Genomic DNA, 17,931 nt, shown 5'->3' on the forward strand with positions numbered 1-17,931 from the left:
TGGTGCAGTGATAGGGCATTTGCCTTGTACTTGGCAGACCTAGGACAGACCACAGTTCTATTCCCTGGTGTTCCATATGGTCCCCCAAGCCAAGAGTGATTTCTGAGTGTATACCCAGGAAAAAACCTAAGAATAACCGGGTGTAGCCCAAAAACCAAAAGAAAAAAATTTCACTGAAAGCATGAAAACTATATTAATTTTAACAGCAGATGTCAGAATACAAAGTTATCAAGGATAAAGAGAGACTTTGGGGACTGAATTTTATGTTTTTACAATATCTTATTTTCTTCTTATTCATTTTCTGGGAAATTTATAAATTCAATGAAGTATATAATTTATGAAAAATGTCCCTTAGTCTTAACTGGTTTTTATCATCTCACAGTAATTATATTTACCTGAGTTGCTTTTTATTATTCTCATGTCCTCTAAACTTGTGAGGAAATATTATGCTTAAAATATTAATATTTAGCATAATCACTTTAAACAATTTTGTTTTTTCTCCTGTATCTTTCCAGAATTATGATATTGGTTTATTAATATTGCCTCACAGGTCACCTGCAGTCCTTTTTTTGTTCTATTTATTTATTTATTTTTAATATTCTTAATTTGGGGCCACATTCCATGGGCTCAAAGATTACTTCTGATTATAAACTCAGAAATCACTCCTGGCAGGCTCAGGGGACTATATGGGATGCCAGGAATTAAACCCGTTGTGCTACATCTGGCCTCAATTTTCTTTTACTTTTATAAGTATCTTTGATTTTCAAATCAGATGATTTTGATTTATATTCATTCTCACTAATCTTTCCTTTTGTATAACTTAATTTTATATAATAACTTTTTAATTTTGGATATTATAGACTTTCCTTTTTATTCCAAACACTTCTTTTATTATTTATCTAGTTTTAATTTTACTGATGTTTTTCATGTTTGCTACTTATGATTTTTATTCAAGTCAAAAAATATGTAAAATAACTGCTTTTATAATGTATTCACTAAGTTGGCAGGAATGTGGTAACAAAGGAACTCGTATCCACTATGGGTGGGAAGTTTTCCTTGTGGAAAACAGCCTGTAGATTTCTCAGTAAACTTAGAATAAAGCTGCCATATGACACAGAAATTCCACTTTTGGACATCTACCCCAAAGTATCTACAAAAACATTATTTCCAAAGGACACATGCATGCTATTATTCATTGCATCACGATATATGAATGCTAATATATGGAATAAACCTAGGTGTCTAAAAAAGCGGTGAATTAAGAAAATGTGGTATATATATATACACAATGGAATTCTATGCGCCTGCAGAGAATAATAAAAATCATACAAGTTAGATAGGAACTTTCATGGTCTTTTATTTTGTTTTTGTTTGTGGGGGGCACACCTGTCGGTACTCAGGGGTTATTCCTAGCTTTACATTCAGAAATTGTTCCTGGCAGGATCTGAAAATCATTTAAATGTCGACAATCAAACACTGGTTGGCCACATGCAAGGCAAATGCCCAACCTGCAGTGTTATCACTATGGCCCCTGGAACTTTCATCTTGATTGAAATAAGCCAAAAGAAAAAACATAGCATGAGCTCACTTATCTAAAGTATATAGAATAATTGGATGAAAGAATGTACGATAGTAAAGGGTTACTGTCTAGATCACTCGAAAGTATATGGAGAATGGAAGGAAATGAATCTAGCGGAAGAGGAAAAAGATTAAAAGGAAGTAACAGAGGAGCAGAGAGATAGGTAAAGTTATTGGTAAAGTGTAGAATTGCTATAGTTATATATCCAATACAAAACTACAATTACCAAACATTAAAATTTGCTGTCAAGGCAACAGACTGGGATATGGAATGAAACTTGGGAACACTGATGGAAAAAATTGATGCTGCTGGAGAGAGATTTGTAGTAAATTATATGCCTAAAACTCAAATATGTGAATCATAGTCCTTTAATGTAAAAAAAAATCTTTAAAACTTAAAAATAAAATAAAAAAACAAAAACAAAAAGAAATCCAAAAAAACACTGTCACTATGCAGTCAGAAAGAAATACTATGAATAGGGATAGGCCTTGCAAAACAGACTCCAAAGACATCGCACATTTGGAATAAAAAATAAGAAAAAAAATTTTTGATCTTTGTTATTGTATACATTCAGAGGACGCTGAGATCACTCTCTGTGATACTCCATCAACACAGACCAGTTTAATGCTTGGCTAGCAATCTGGTGCTGCTGTTGCTGAAGCCCAGTGGTATAGAAAGTTAGAGGGCTACACCTGGCATTGCTTTGGTTCCAGGCACAAGTTACTGGAGATTACTGTTGGAACCTTGCTTAGGCAAAGCATATATTCTAGCATTCTGAGTTATCTTGCTAGCTCCTTATTAATATATATTTTAAAAACCAAAGCCTGGAGTCAGAGAAGTGGCGCAAGTTGTAGGGCATTTGCCTTGCAAGTACTAAGCTAGGACAGACCATGGTTCAATCCTCAGCATTCCATATGGTCCCCCAAGCCAGGAGCGATTTCTGAGGGTATAGTCGGGAGTAACCCCCGAGTGTCACTGGGTGTAGCCCAAAAAACAAAAAAATAAAAGATAAAATTTAAAAAGCCTGAGAACTAGTAAAGTAGCCAAATCAGTTGCATCACATATAGTATATATAGTCTCTATAAGCACCATTAGAAGTAAACCTGAGCACTGCCAGGTATGGCCTCAAAATTTAAAACAAATTGATAAAATAAAGTTCTCTAATTTATTTATTCACTAAATATAATTTAACCACTAAGATGACATTCCATCATCTTAATATAAGAATATCGATTCTAATCTTTGCTTTTCATCTTGATTTTTGGCCACATTTTTCTGTTAAAATATTAAACAATAATATTATTAAATAATATTTTAATATGATGGACATTATAGTTGATTCTTTATAGGAAGACTAGCTTATATTAACATCTCTATCCTATTAAATTATTGAATTTTTGGTCACAAATTAATTTATTGGTAAATTTATTTCATCATTGAGGACATGTTTTTATACCTTGACAAATTTGGCTAGTTTTATTTCTTTTTCACTATTTCAGTTTCTTCTCAATCACAAGTAATATGGTTGTTATTCCCAATATTTGTCTTTTTTAAAAAGGTATTAATCCTCTAAATTCTAAGGGAACTCAGGAAGCATCATTATCTCTCCCTGAGTTATAAGTCTGAAATATCTCAGCTCTTGAAATCTTTCTCAGTTCAATTTTCAAACACACAAAGCTTTATAAACATCTAAAATATTTCTCTGTTCTTACCTTAGAGTTTTCAGCTGAGGCGCTAAAGGAAAATACCTGCATATTTCTATCCATTTCTTCTTTTCAACTTTCTCCTTTCATAGATAGACCATAAATTCCAGCCACTTCAGTAGCACTAGAGGACAAGCACTTGTCCTTTAGGCTGCTGAACTCACTACACTTGAGTTCTATCACCTATTAGAAGTTCAAGGGAAATGTGTCAGTGAGAAACATCAAAGTAAAACAGGTTTGCCTTGTCTGTGTTCCTTCTTCAAGACAATCCTACACCTTTAATCTCAGGTCTGAAAAGTTGATCACACAAGTTCTGTCTAGTCTTAGAACAGTTTGGTGAAGGAATAGAATCTATCAATTATTCTGTAATGACTGGAAACAGAAAGTATTTTTCTGTTTTGGGGTCACATCCAGTTATGCATAGTGTCTAGGCAGTGGTCCTCAAACTTATTAAAGAGGAAGCCAGTTCACTGTCCCTCAGACCATTTTAGGGCCAGATTATAGTAAAAACAAAAATTATGAACAAATTCCTATGCACACTGCATATATCTTATTTTGAAGTGAAGAAATAAAACAGAAACAAATACAATGTGTGGCTTGCGGGCCGTAGTTTGAGGACCATTGGTAGAGAGTTGCTCTGGGGTTGCGTTGGTGTGTTTTGTTGTTGTTGTTGTTGTTGTTGGGGAAAGGGGAGTGGTACTTTGGATTCAACCCATGTGTTAAATTTTAAAGACTTGCTTAGTGCAAAAAGATATCCTCATGCAATTACACATACTAATTTAAATGTGTATTTTAATGCCTATTTACATAATTCTTATTTCTGAGCCTTAAGAATATTAATCTAGATAAAAATACTTACAAAAATCTGCATCTGTAGACCTTCAGGCCTATGAAAAAAAGTGCCATCACTTATTTTCAAAGAAGTTCAAATCAAAATGATAATGGTATATATCAAAAAGAGAAGAAAGAATCAGTTTGGGCAGGGATGTGGCAAAGAAGGAACCCCTAATTAACTGCTGTTTGAAATCCTGCCTGGTTCACCCAAAAATTAAGAACAGAGTTTCCTTATGACCCAGTGATTCCACCTCTTGGAATCTGCTACACAAACACAAACACAAACACAAGAACTCAAAAATTATGTACATATTACATATCTACATTTGGTATAGAAAAAAGTACAATAGCCATTCTATAAAAACATTCCAAATAGCCAGTGACAGATAGATAAAGTTATGGATATGTACACAACTGTAAGAAAAAATGAAACCTTGCAGTTTTCTGCAACTAGGCTGGATCTGAGGGGCATCATAATAAATGAAATAACTAAGAGGAAGAAGAACAAATGCCAGATAATCTCTCTCAACTTTGATATAGATAAAACATTGTTTATTGGACAAACCCAAAAAGGGAGAAAACAATATCAAATGATGACATGCAGTTGGCCTTTGGTTGAGAATATCAAGACGTATGGGGAAGGGAGGAAGAAAGAAGCATACTAGGAATAATATAACATTTCTCTTAGAAGGTATTTGGTTGGTGGGCAAGGTACTGCAAAGCCATAAAAATTAGCACTACTGTAACTAAATTTACATTTTAAAAAAGATTATTAATTCTTTTATGGTATGAAAATAAAATGTTGCCTATTTCTGACAGTTTTGTGATTACTAAGTTACAATAAACATGGCACCCTGTATTTTATAAATGAATTAAATGTTAGCATTATTATATTTATTTAGTTTTTAGATAAAGAACATGAAAGATCATTAAAATATCAATAGTAATTCTTTCTGGTGAATAGTACTTTTTCTTTTGGTAAGCAATATGGTTTTATTTAGACTTACATAGTAAGATGCAAGATGAGAAAAAGAGAAATATGTGTTTAAGAGAGGACACATGGGGAGCGGTGGCACAAGCAGTAAGGCATCTGTCTTGCCTGCACTAGTCTAGGACGGACTGCAGTTTGATCCCAGTGTCCCATATGGTCCCCAAGCCAGGAGCCATTTCTGAGCACATAGCCAGAAGTAACCCCTGAGCATCACCAGGTGTGGCCCAAAAACAAACAAACAACAACACAACAACAAAAGAGAGAACACAGGCTTTTCCACAGTGAAAAAAGCAAAGAGAAAGACAAGTAAGCAAGCAGGTATGGTATGTGTTCAAAGGAAAATATGGACTTGAAAAGCAAGCTTATTACTTACTTAACTTTTAGTTACTTTATTTTTTTTTACTTATTTTGCCACTATAATTTTATGTCCTTTACATGGAATATATTTCTATAAATAAATGTTAAAGGAAAATTGATTGCCAGTTTGATATTAAAAGAACTAAAACTGATCTAAATTGGCTTATAAATAAATTTTCTAGTAGTAGATTATATTCTGTTCAAATTTCAAAAATTTGTGTTTATCAGAAAGATAAGAAACAGTGAGATAGTACTGAAAATATGTACATGAACATTCATTCAATGGCAATGGGACCTAATAATGTTAAGAATCTGAAAGCATTTATAAGACCATAAATAAATAAATTTCTTGTCATTTTTTGAAAGGCCAGGAATCTGAGCCTCATACATGCAAGCCATATGCTTTATTACTGACTCATATTTCTGCCTAAATCTCTTTTTTAAACTGAAAATTAGGTATTTCCAGATTGTGAGAGAAAGAAATGATAATTTAGAAAATAAATTTAAGGGCTTGAGATATAGTAAAACATAGGGTGCTTCCCTTGCAAGTGACTGACCCAAGTTTGTCCTACCACCCCCATATAGTTCCCCCAAGTACCACCAGATTCATAGTCAGGAGTAAGCCCTGTAAACATAGAATGTGGCCCAAAATCAAACAAAAATTAAAAATAAAAGAGAGAAAACATCCCTCTCTATCTTGCTATTTCTACATTTTACATGTAGAGACCCTAAGCTGTGAGAATAAAATAATATAAAAATAAATATAAACTGTAAAAGTCAGTGCAGTGAGGCAAGTGGTAGGGTGTTTGCCTTGCACACACTAACCTAGGATGCATCCCTGGCATCCCATATGGTCCCCAAACCAGGAGTGATTCCTGAGCACATAGTCAGAAGTAACCCCTGAGCATCACCAGGTGTGGCCCCAAAATCTGTAAAAGCTGAGAAGTGCTCATTCTGATTTAATCATAGGGTACTTTAACCCATATGATCTTTCTTTTTAAAATCCAGATATAACTCCATGCTCTGGAAAGAACTCAGAGTGTCCACAATAATATATAACATATAAATGTAAGAGAAAATAAGATATATGTTTTAAGTTCCTTACATTCTCAAAAAGGTCTGAATATTTTAAATTGTTAAAAGTTATTTATCTAGTGGTCAGATATAAATACCCAAACAGAAATTAATGACAACAGAATCAAGAGACCCAAACTATAACAAGCTCAACACAAAATGGACTGTTACACAAACAGTCCAAGGGGCTAAGATTGCAGGTATGGAATGCATGCTGGGAACTATGGTGGAGGGAGGTCAATACTAATGGTGGGAATGGCCCTAACTCACTGTCACTATGTGCCTGAAATACAACTGTAAAAGAAAGACTAATAATTCCCAGAGACTAAAAAGGTGGAGGGCTGGAAGGTCCAGCTCACGACATGAAGCTCACCACAGTGATGCAGTTAGAGAAATAACTACATTGAGAACTATCATAACACTGTGAATGAATGAGGGAAGTAGAAAGCCTATCTGGAGTACAGGTGGAGGTGGGGTGGGGAGGAGAGAGATTTGGGACATTGGCGATGGGAGTGTTGCATTGGTGAAGGGGGGTGTTCTATGCATGGCTGAAACCCAAATACAACTACAACTACTACTACAATTACAAAATTTGTAATCAAGGTGTTTAAATAAAGATATTTAAAAAAAGAAAAAACTTGAAATTCACATTAGTTTCAATTAAAAAATTATAAAAATAGGGGCTAGAGCAGTGGCGCAAGTGGTAGGGCACACGATAACCTAGGACAGACCACGATTTGATCATCCTGCATACAATATATCCCTCAAGCCAGGAACAATTTCTGAGCACACAGCCAAGAGAAACCCCTGAGCGTTACTGGGTGTGGCCCAAAAATCCAAAAAAATATATATAAAAATATTTTTCTTAACTACATTGAGAACTATCATAACAATGTGAATGAATGAGGGAAGTACAGGCGGGAGTGGGGTTGGGGGTAGGGAGATTTGGGACATTTGTGATAGGAATGCTGCACTGGTGAAGGGGAGTGTTCTTTACATGATCAAAACCCAATTACAATCATATTTGTAATCAAGGTGTTTAAATTAAGATATTTATTAAAAATAATTTTCTGTGAAACTATCAGAAACATTTAATATTATTGATAGTCTGTTAAAATTAAGATGCTTTCCTTAAATGGATTAAAATGATCATATTATTTGTAATGTACTGAAGCTTAGGCTAATATGACATACATGATCTTTGTTTTAAGCCCACATAGACTAGTGTTAGGGTTTAATCCTTTTGCACGCAGCCAATCCAGGACCTAAGGTGGTTGGTTCAAATCCCGGTGGTTGGTTCAAATCCCTGTGCCTGCCAGGAGCTATTTCTGAGCAGACAGCCAGGAGTAACCCCTAAGCACCGCCGTGTGTGGCCCAAAAACCAAAAACCCAAAAAAAAAAAAGGTTTAATCCTAGCTCTGTGTTTAGGAATTAGTTCTGGCAGGCTTGGAGGACCATATGGTAAGTAGAGCATCAAACCTTGATCAGCTGTGTGCAAGACAAGAGTTTTGCTCATACTATTGTCGCTCTGAATCATAATGTGTCATAAACTCTGGAGAAATTTTTCTATAATTTTTATGAAAAAGGATAAAAATCTAAGGATTTAAGTAATAAATTAAGTAATTTAATAAAAAATAGCTATTGAAATATGTCCTTACATTTTTGTTAGGAAAATTAAACATTTAAATCGTCTTAGACAAAATTCCTAAAGTCTTACTTTTATTTTTCACATATTTAAGTCTCCTAGTACAGGAAATGAATTGAAATGAAGTGAAGTATATAAATAATATGTATTGTAGCAAAAATATTTTATTAGTTTAAGTTTTCAAATAATAAATATCAACATTATTTACTCAATTTTCATCAGTAATGTTTTGATATATAGTTATAATTCTCATTGTTGCTACCAGGATCTGTATTTGGAAAAATAAATTTCTGTTCTCAAATTATAGAATTAGAATATTTGTAACTTTTTTTAATTTAGAATTTTTGAATATTTGTGAAATTTGCTCAGAATCTTTTATAAAATTTATTTCATTTAATTTTTCAACACATTGATAACCTACACAAAACTTTTTGGAGTCCAAATAAAATGTTAAAATAAAATCATTTAAAATAAACATGGCAACAATTAAGAGATTAAAAATGCTAACCTAAATCCATTCTGAAAAGTATTGAAAATGTAAGTTATGCTCGCCTTGTCTTGGCCAGGAAGAAGCTGCTGCTGCTGCTGCTGCTGATTTGCTCTCGGTGGCCCCTTTTCTCCCATTTCTCTTCACTGTGGATTGTTGCTTGCTATTGGATTCAGCTTTTGAGAAACTCTCAGCTCAAGGACATTTCCTCATCTGGGGCTGCTGCAAATCATTTGTCAGACTCCACAAGACCATGTTGTAGGCTGAAGCTGCGCTTCGGTTTTTATCCCTCCCCCAAAATTACTTCAAAAAACTAAAAGGGGATATATTTTTTCTTTGAACATTTCTTTAGATGTATTTCCTTAATAGGTTTAATTCTTATTGTGTATTTCCTTATGTAGACGTATTTATCCCCGTCCATTTTTTGGATTTGTTTAGTAAGAAATTCTAGTAGATAAGTTTCTCTTGGGCTTTGAGTTCATGTTAGAACCAGGTTCTAGGGATTGTTTAGCTTGTTATTTTTATATTCATATGTACCAGAAGTATCATGTGACAATGCTTCTTTTTGCATAGGCACATTAAATGGGGAAATCTTACATATAGAAAGAAATTCTTATCTAATAAAAATAGAAACTCACAAATTTTATATTGTGAGGGAGGAGGGCTTTTACCCTGAACATTTCATTTTTTTGTTTTTTTGTTTTGGTTTTTGGGTCACACCCAGCAGCACTCAGCAGTTACTCCTGGCTCCACACTCAGAAATCGCTCCTGTCAGGCTCGGGGGACCATATGGAATGGTGGGATTTGAACCACTGACCTTCTGCATGCAAGGCAAATGCTTTACCTCCATGCTATATCTCTGGTCCCACCCTTAACATTTCTAATAATGACTTGACTTTAGTCATTCAGGCATCAGCTGTTCACACCCAAACCTTGGATTCTATCTTTAGAACTGGTGTGGTTCTCTGCACCAGCACCAAGAATCGAATTTCTATGGGGAAAGGCCCTAATGCTATTCTGGCACCGACTTGCTCCAGGTGGATTCATATGACGCCCTGGCAATTTCGAAACAGCAACAGCTTGCTTTCAGGGCAGGTTTCCCTGTTTCACCATCTAACGTAAGATAAAACCAGAAGACACTCCGTGACACCGTGACTTTGACATAAGATCTCCTCAAAACCAAAATCTCTAATTTTAGAAGCATGACTGTGACAACAGTGATTGAGGAAAACTATTTATGGGAAAATGAAGAAAAACATTGGGGTTAGACAACTTAGTATGTCTGGAGCGTGTAGATGGTCTTATGGCAGGATGCTTCATGGCTAGGGATACCCTGTTTTTAAGCCAAAGGTTTTTCTTTTCTACAACTTTTCAAGTACCTATGAAAAAGCTGCCACCCTCTGTTTTATCTTTTAAATAGGGTTTCCACCTTTTCATAGAACCTTGGGACAAAAATTATTTTACTTCATATTTCTGCATTTGTCTATAAAATTAAGAAGGAAAAAAGAAGAAAAAAGAAAGGACGGGGCCAGGAGCCAAATGGACTCAGGCGCATAGGTGGAGAAAAAAAAATGACAGAACTAAAATTTCAACCCAAAGTCAACAACAATAAAATCAATTGACTCCAACTATAGCAATCTAAAATTACAAAAGAATTGTCATACTGGCAGACCAAGGGGGCAAGGCTTCATGATATAGGATACACTCTGGGAACATTGGTGGAGGGAGGTCTACACTGGTGATGGGAGTAACCATGATTCACTGTATGTCTGAAATTCAACTTTGAAAAACAGTAAATCACACTGATTTCAATAAAATAAAATTTAAAAAGTAATAAAATAAAGAAATTAAAATGCTATTTTAAATATTTCTTCTGACAAGATAATTCCAATCCACGTTAATGTATCTCACTCATTTGTAGAAATTAACTGAAAAATTGACAAGTAATATAAAATCACTGACTTTAAGTTAGCTCCAATAAAATGCTGTCTTTTTTCCATTTGTGACCTTTCCAACATTATAGCATTTAAATAAAAGATTTTTGAAGTAATTTAAAAATATGTGTTATTACTTTTAGAATATATTTCTCTGAATGTATTGAAGCCAAGAAAATTGAAAAATAAAGGCATAATAGTTTCATTAACAGAGTTCAAAATAGGACAAGTTTAACAAAACATTTTGATTTTGAAAAATAACTATAAATACCTTAGTATTCATATTGCATAAATTTGTAAAACATTTTAAGAAATGTAAAACTATAAAATTTTGTAAAAATATTGTAAAAATATTGACTAAAACTTTATTCACAGAAGCTGATGTTTATTTATTGAAAATAATTAGCAGGTTTTGTGACCACATTTTTTGTTAATATATATCAGTTTTCAGCTTCACCAATTCTAAATTTTCTATTAAAAATATTAAATTGGGACTGGAGGGATAGTACAGTGGTATAGACCTTGTTTGCAGGCAGCCAGGGTTTTTATTATCTGCTTTCCAAATGGTCCCCAAGCTATGCCAGGTGTGGCCCAGATACAAATCAAAACAAAAATAAAGATTAAATAAATGGTCAATGACTTTGTAATAAATGGAAACCTATACATGTTTCTATAGCTGAAGAAGTTTTAAACAATGCAGACATTTTAATATCTTTTTAATATCTATTGATTTTGATTTAAAACCCAAATAATTGCTAAAGCAATTATACTTCTTTTCACATTTGAAACCAAGAAGAAAATACAGCAATCATAAAATTTGGACTTGCAAATAGTTCTTACATAAGTACAAAAGTAATTCAATTTCAGTCAAATTACATAAAGATAATTACCATGCTAACCGAATCAACCTGAAATGGAACATGACTATTTTGTTAAAGATCTAAAATGGTATTATTTATTTCAAGAGATAAAAAACTTCAATAACATTTAACACTCATCTTATACTTGGTTGTGATTTGTTTATACAACGCATTAATGTAAGGACATAAAAATGCACTGTTTCAAGTACTTTCACATTTAAAAATTAAAAACATTTTTTAAAACTTGTAGATTTTTCAACACTTTTATGGTTTTATTTGTACAGAAGCATATACACATATATCACAAACTTTTATGTATTTCCTCCTTGCCACTTCCTTTTCTGCGCTCCTAAACCAACATTTGCTAATAGCCATTCACATGTATGTACAAATATTTTTATTTTCTCCAATAAATAATACATCTCTATGTATTAAAACTGAAGAGATTTTTATATTTAATCAAATCGCATCCATATTTTCTTTGACTCAATTCCATCTTAAAGGTAACATAACAATGTTTTTACTACTATAGTATTTATTTTTTCAACTAAATTGATAGTTTTGCTTCCCTTCTCTTCAAGTCTTTAACTTTCTTGTGAGATACATCAGATTTTACTCTTTGCCCAAAATTTCTCAAAATGAAAAAAATTTCACTTTTCTCTTTGCCTACAACAAATAGAGTGCATGTGGATTAAAGTTATACATTTATAAGGAAGATTCAAATTGAAATACTAAATACTTCTTTAAATGTGTTTGCTAGGAAAAGTGTTTACTAGTGATAGCAAAATATTAAGCACTTTCACAAAATATTCTACTTTATTCCTCACAATATTCTTGTGGGTTAGGAAGGCTAGTGTCATTACTTAAATTTTACAGTGAATTACTACGTGTATTTTACCTTAAAAAAATAAAAAAAACTAGCAAGTATGGGGCCACAGCAGTAAGGCATTTGCCTGGCCTGGATCCAATCCCGGCATCTCATATGGTCTCTGGGGCCTGTCAGGAGTGACTTCTGAGTGCAGAGCCAGAGTAACTATTGAGCAGGGTAAGGTCTGATGAAAAAAAAAATCCCAAAACTTCACCACCAACAATAAAAACACCCAAACCAGCAAGTGGCAGCAAAAGAATGGTGTTGTTTGCATGAATTTTAGTCCAGTGCTTAGGTTACAGGTCACATGCCTCATCACGATGTGGCTTACATATTTATAAAATCTATGAAGTCTATATTCTAAATTTAAAAAGTCAGGTTTTGCTAGCTTATATCAAAATGAGAAACATGCACTAAACAATCTAATCATAAATGCATTGGAAGCAGTATTTTACTAATCAAATAATTTTTTTCTTTTTCTTTTTCTTTTCTTTTTTTTTTTTTTTGGACCACACCTGGTGACCATAAGGGTTACTCCTGGCTTTGCACCAGAAATTGTTCCTGGCCTGGGAGACCATATGGGACGCAGGGGATCGAACTTCGGTCCATCCTAGGTTAGCCGTGCAAGGCCAATGCCCACTACTACTTGCGCCACCACTATGGCCCCAAATAAAGTAATTTTTGACTCAGGTTTAAAATTAATATAAAGGATAAAGCCAATTTGTTTATGGAGTTAAATTTTTTTTGTTATTTTTTTGGGACACCCGTTTGATGCTCAGGGGTTACTCCTGACTAAGCGCTCAGAAATTGCCCCTGGCTTGGGGGACCATATGGACACCAGGGGGGATTTAACCGCGGTCCTTACTTGGCTTGTGTTTGCAAGATAGACACCTTACCTCTAGCGCCACCTCACCAGCCCCAAGGAGTTAAATTTTTATTGACTTTATTATGCTCATTTGTCTGACTTTACCACTGAAATTTTATGGAGGTAAAAATAACATTTTTAAATAAGCACTACCAAACTAAAGCATGTGAATAATGTACCTATTTGGTGGCATGTGTGTTCATATTTTTATAGGAAATATGTACATATGACCCTCTCTACCATTTTCAAATGCTTCAATATTCTGTTGAAAATAATAACATGAAATTATAAAGAAAATTAAATATTAATACAAGTCCATACAAGTCCATACACAAAGCAAGTGTACATAGAAGGCATAGAGAAGGTTATGAATCACATCTAAGAAAAAGAAAGTTAGATCCTAATTAAAAATGTGATATGACAAAATGTGATATGATAAAACACATTTCCCATAGGATATGACCTTCTAGTATATGTATACACTAGAATAATTTCATAATTTATTCATTCTTTACTGTAAATTCTATTTCAAGTGCCCTGTAAAATATATCATCAGGAAGGAAAACAATAACAACAGGCAATAACAAATACGATAACCTTCTTAAAAGGCTTTTCCTTTGTTAGAGGAAGCACTTCTAAAGAGCTCAGTTAATTCAAAATCTCTAAGTCAGTTCTTGTTGTATAATCAAACTTTTATTTGTGAGATAAAATAACAAAAAAAACTCATCAAGTTATGTCTAGTTTCAAATTCTATGTTGTACAGATCACTAGAAAACAATATCAGAGGATAAGAAAGACATTCCTAATGAAAATCAATAGTATCCACTCTACTAAATGATGGAAAATGGATGTCTCTGAAATAGACATTTAACTAGCTCCCCAGATTATTTTTATTCTAGGCCACACACAGCAGTGCTCAAAGCGGAAGCCAACAGTAAGCACCACTCCTGGTGGTGCTTTGAGGATCATATATGGTACATCATATGTGGACACCTTATGTCTGCCTGACTGTTGTTCCAGGCCTCCCAGATGATTCTGAAGTACATTAAATCTTGAGAACATATTCTGAACCGTTAATATGACTACAACTTTTATGTGTAATTGAATTCCTAAGACTGCGCAATGACTTTGTTAATGAGAGGTAGCCTGGAGAAATTAATAAATCTATATAAGATCTAATAGATTAAGAGTAGAAACAAGACCCACAACATTTTTGGTTCTACTTAAACAGAAAGTTCACTAGATTTAAGTTTATCTCAAGGCCCCAACAAGTGAAGATTTAAATTTATATATATATATATAATTGATACAACTAGAGCTGTATATTAATATGATCAGCACTGTTTACAAATATGGTGAATTTTGTTTACTAAATAAAATGTGTCCATATAGATTTCTTTCAAATGCTGTTAGATAAATTGAACAGTCAAGCACGGTGCTTTTCAAACCCACACAAATTACACTTTAACCTGAGCTCACTTAGTATTAGATGATGTAAACACATTAAACAAACTGATGTTAGAATGTAGAATACAGGACAAAACTAACTTGGAACACCTACAAGAATTTCTGTCACAATGCAATATATGGTTTGGGGGTTTTTTTGTGGTTGTTGTTGGGTTTTTTTTTTTTTATGTAGTTGCTGATTTTTTTTTAATCTTTATTTAAACACCGTGTCTACAAACTCAACAGTAGTTGGGTTTTAGTCATAAAAAGAACACCCCCTTCACCAGTGCAACATTCCCACTACCAATTCACCCTATATCCTTCCACACCCCTGACTGTATTCAACACAGGCATTCTACTTCTCTCATTAACATTGTCATGGTGGTTGTTTGTGTTCTAACTGCACTTACCCCTCCTTGAGGTTAGCTTCATATCGTGAGCTCGTCCTTCTGACCCTCATCTCTGGGCATTATTACAATAATGTCTTTTATTTTTCTTAAAACCCAGAGACAAGTGAGACTATTCTATGTGTCTCTCTCCCTCTGATTTATTTCATTCAGCATAATGGTTTCTAATGTATGACTTTAATAGAAGGAAATATTAATTGGCATATAAAAGTTATGTTCATAGTTTCCAAAAATTTTATATTTTCAGAGCTAACTATATTAAGATAATTTAAAAGTTTAATTTTGTATTGTGTATTGGTTAGCATCGAGCAATTATTTCAAAGCTTTATATCTAAATAACATATAAAAATTGTTATTTAAAATGTACTAATTTTATAACCAAGTTAGAAACTATGTTGAATGAACCTCTAAGTTGTATTTAAGTAAATCAATAGTAAAGGATTCAAACATTTAATTTTTGAAGATTCTACTTTTTTAGAGATCTTTTTCTGAAGACTGTTCATTTTAGAATGGCAGTTTTTAATATCCTAAAATTTCCAATAATTAATACTCAAAAGAAACAAGATTTATACATAGATAACTATAATCTGTTGACATATATTAAGTTATCAAATGATAGCCTATTGGTAAATAGGGAGATTGATTTATTGTAAAATAAATAGTCTCTCCTTTTTAAAAAATGATGGAATGACAACATCCAAAAAGACTTAGATGAAATAAATGTTCTTATTTCGCAAATGTCGATGCTTTCTATGTAAGAAGATACCAACTTTAAAAGTATAATAGAATGAATGTTGATTTCACAAAAGCTTAATACAATGTAAAAAATAAGTCAAATAATATTCTTTTTTTTTGTTTGCTTGTTTTTTGAGGAGCCACACCGGTGACACTCAGGAGTTACTCCTGTCTATACTCTCAGAAATCACTCCTGGCTTGAGTGGACCATCTGGGGGATTGAACTTCGGTCTATCCTAGGTCAGCGCATGCAAGGCAAATGCCCTACTGCTGCACCATGGCTCTGTCCCCTCAAATATTATTCTTATTGTAATGAGATCCTCTAGAAAACTTTTTATTTCAAAATTTTGTGTAAATACTGAAATTGTTTTATTTTTAAATATGGAACGCTTCACGAATTTGCATGTCATCCTTGCACAGGGGCCATGCTAAGCTTCTCTGTATTGTTCCAATTTTAGTATGTGTGCTACCGAAGCAAGAACAAATACTGAGGTTTTAGACACATGTACTGTTTTCTTAAAAACAATACAAGTATAATTAAATTTGTTATTATCTTAAAGTATATAATATATATTTTAATTACTTTTGTTTCTAAGCTAGTTTTAATTTTATATGCCTATGAGCTTAAATCAGAGAGCACATAGCATGGCACATGTGGTTTTCCTTTCTTAGTATATCTGTAATGTGAATTTTAGTTAGTTGACTCATCAATTTTGAGAAATCTTAAAGAACTTTTAAAAATAAAAGACCGACTATATAAAAAAATGCATCTTAAAAACTATTAAGATTTTGTAAAGTGAGTGAAAACATGTAGAGAAAAATAAATGAAACAGAATGAAGTAAACAATGCATGTAAATAATGACAATTCTATATTTTTACTTTGCAAGCTAAAATATCTATTTTGATGTTCCTCAAATTTGATGTTTGGGCATACCCAAATATAAATATTTTTGAGATTCCCTTATTACACCACTATCTTTAAAATTTTAAATTGTATAATAGTCCATAGCACTTAATAATCTAAAGATTTATTATACTTAATTCTTTGGGGTCCTGATTGCTAGCACAATTATTAAAACACTTTAGGATAATAATATGAAGTGAGAATTATTTAGTTAGAGGTGACTTGAATATATTTTAAATCTAATTTAATTTATTTCATTAATTTAATTAAATAATTAATTACTGATTATTAATATATTTATTTTGATTCTTCTATTTAAAATAAATTTGATTATTTGGAGGGGGCACACCCATTGACACTCAGGCGTTACTCCTGGCTATGGGCTCAGAAATCGCTCCTGTCTTGTGAGGCCATATAGGATGCCAAGGGATCGAACCACGGCCTGTCCTAGGTTAGTGCATGCAAGGCAAACTTCCTACCACTTGCATCACTGCTCCAGCTCCTTATTTAAAATAAATTTAAATTTTATTTAAAAACTCTTTAATTAGAATACAAGCATTAGAGAATTTTTATTTTAATTTTATGGAGCAAGATACCTTTTATTGAAAGTTATTTAGGTAAATGTGAGAGGAGAGAAAGGTGTGTGTGTGTGTGTGTGTGTGTGTGTGTGTGTGTGTGTGTGTTTAAAAGAGACACAGGCTTCCCCATAGTGGAAACAGGCAAGAAAAGAAACAGATAAGTAAATGAGATATTTCAAGGGATATATTTCAAGTATTCAAGGGAGAACATGGACTTGAAGAGCGAATGCTTAAAGCTATTCTATAATAAAATTCTACGAATTCACATATTTTATTCTTTGATGTATACATAAACTGCACATTAAGTTAACGTTGTGCCTTAAATTTGCAAGTGGTATTTATGAAAATATTATAGGAAATATTTAGCCTATGTAAACAGTATGACTTGTACTAAATATAATCATTTGTGCAATAAACAGAAAAGAAATACATAATCACACAAACTTTAATATTTGAATATCAATCATGGTGATAGTTTAACAATGGTTCCTTAATAAAAGAAGAATCAATAATAATAGTTTTACTAAATTTTACCAGTTCAACTGAAAGACTTTTACCACTTCAAATCAAACTCATGAGGAATAATTCTTCTAATATTAACATTAACTAGTCCTTTTTATTCATGCATCACTTCACAAATTATAGTGATTCCCATATGTAAAA

The 17,931-nt window shown here is 32.9% G+C and overlaps 1 protein-coding gene and 1 non-coding gene across 2 annotated transcripts in view; both read right to left on the bottom strand.

Moving 5' to 3' along the window:
• C10H8orf34 (chromosome 10 C8orf34 homolog) overlaps positions 1-17,931 on the bottom strand; it is a 340,888-nt gene that overhangs the window by 210,678 nt on the left and 112,279 nt on the right.
• On the bottom strand, positions 16,161-16,267 carry LOC126021604 (U6 spliceosomal RNA). Its single transcript, XR_007500105.1, has one exon. It is a non-coding gene; the product is annotated as a U6 spliceosomal RNA (small nuclear RNA).

This window comes from Suncus etruscus, chromosome 10, assembly GCF_024139225.1.
Source record: "Suncus etruscus isolate mSunEtr1 chromosome 10, mSunEtr1.pri.cur, whole genome shotgun sequence".
NCBI lineage: Eukaryota > Metazoa > Chordata > Mammalia > Eulipotyphla > Soricidae > Suncus > Suncus etruscus.